The 1,977-nt window shown below is 45.7% G+C and overlaps 1 protein-coding gene across 1 annotated transcript in view; it reads right to left on the reverse strand.

Annotated features, from left to right (window-relative positions):
* Hhat (hedgehog acyltransferase) overlaps window positions 1-1,977 on the reverse strand; it is a 245,988-nt gene that overhangs the window by 67,884 nt on the left and 176,127 nt on the right. The gene's annotated exons all lie outside the window — the stretch shown is intronic.

The following is a 1,977-nucleotide window of genomic DNA, read 5'->3' on the forward strand; positions in this document are numbered from 1 at the left end:
ACCCAGACACTGGGATAAACAATGGGACCTAAGTTGTCATCGAATGCTGGCTGCTCAAGCACAGAGGTCTCAACAGCCAGGAGCACTATGGTAGCTAACATGGGTGGTCAACTGGACAACAGAATCCCCTAGGAGGCAAACCTGCAGGCACGTCATGAGGGAGTTTCTACTGGGTTAACTGAGGTGAGAAGACCCATCCCGTGTGTGGAAGCATCACCTCACAGACTGGGATAAAGGAGAAATGAAAGAAACGGCTCTCTTCTCAGCTTCCAGGCAGCCGAAGCAATGACCAGCTGTCTCATGCCCCTGCTGACATCCCTGATCCTCCACGACGGATCCCTTGGACCATGAGACAAAACTGACCTTCCTCCCTCAAGTTGCTTTTCTCACAACCACGAGAAAATTAATCCAAACACCACCCAGGCTTCCAAGACAAAAGACAACTGATGTTTAGAAAAGCTTTATAAATTATATTAACAAATAGCAAATTTAATATATATTTAATATATTGTGATGTATAAGAGAATCATTTCATGAAAATGTATCTGAAGTTATTATACACCTGGGTGCCTGAACTGTGGGTGTAACATCAAATGTGGTAAGAACATGAGGGTTTTGGGGTCAGAACCCTACAAAGTGAAAAATTCTGTGTCCAAGAGGATCTGGTGAGTGAGTTTTCCTCTTTGGTTTATTTCACCCAATTCAATCAGTAATAGGTCACATAGAACAGTCGGGTTACTCCCTTAGTAGTTCTGACTCAGAGCCCACAGGGCATCGCTTCACATTCGGCTCAAGGTTAATATTGGAGCCTTCTTGAATGAACATGGACATGGAGTACCAGAGGCTGAGCAGGAAAGAACCTCTGGGTTCCATGGGTGATCTCTAGGCTTCCAGGCTTTGGAGATGAGCACTCAGGCTTGAGAAGGAAGGTGTCCTTAAGACATGGCCTTGCATGACATTCTACATGATGTTGTCATAGCCTTCACTATTTTCCAGAGACTGAATAGACATTTCTTGGCTTCTGGATGCTGAGAAGCATTTTTGAATACAATCCTTATCTTTTATTTAACATTTATTTTATTTTATTTTATTTTTAGTTTTGGTTTTCCAAGACAGGGTTTCTCTGTAGTGTTGGCACCTGCCCTGGAACTAGCTCTTGTAGACCAAGCTGGCCTCGAACTCATGGAGATCCACCTGCCTCTGCCTCCCAAGTGCTGGGATTAAAGGCGTGTGCCACCACCTCCCAGCTTAACATTTATTTAATTTTGATGATGTGTCTATGTGCATGTCTCTGTGTAGGCCTGTACATGAGTGAAGTACCCTCAGAAACCAGAAGATGGCGCCAGACCCCTGTGGAGCTGAAGTTCCAGAGGACTGTTAGACTTGGTGTGGGTGCTGGGAACCAAACACAGAAGAACAAGAGCTCTCACCACTGAGCCGTCTCTCCAGCCCCCAGATGCTCATCTGCAAATACGCATGCGCATACGCGCTGCTTTGATGTGTGCTCTCTGTTGGTTTTCCCTGAGATAACTGCCCTTCGGCGTGTGCCTGTCTTTACTGAGACACGCTTCAACGCCTTCGTTCAGTGATGTTTAAGATGTATTTGCTTTAGTCTCATGCACTGTGTAGAGTTTATCCACATTAATCATCTGTCCCCATCGGAATCTCTTGTATTTACAGCCTGCCACGAGAGCAGACAGTGACACATTTCCTTTCGGGCCGTTCTCTGGGTCGGCAGAACACTGTGCGTACTCAGAAACACCGATTTCCTACGAGATTCGCATGTATCAACTGTCACATTGACAAGGCAAAATATACGTGTGGCGCTTAAAATATCTACGGAGGGAAGTATTCGATTAATTTCCCAGTCATACCTAAAGGTACAGAATGCGGCTCTACCCCTCAGCTCTCTGCTAGGCTGGCACCAGTGGTATCTATCAGAAATGAGAATGCCAGCATCACTCAGGACTGGCAAGG

Source organism: Microtus ochrogaster, chromosome 6, assembly GCF_000317375.1.
Source record: "Microtus ochrogaster isolate Prairie Vole_2 chromosome 6, MicOch1.0, whole genome shotgun sequence".
In the NCBI taxonomy this organism is placed as follows: Eukaryota; Metazoa; Chordata; class Mammalia; order Rodentia; family Cricetidae; genus Microtus; species Microtus ochrogaster.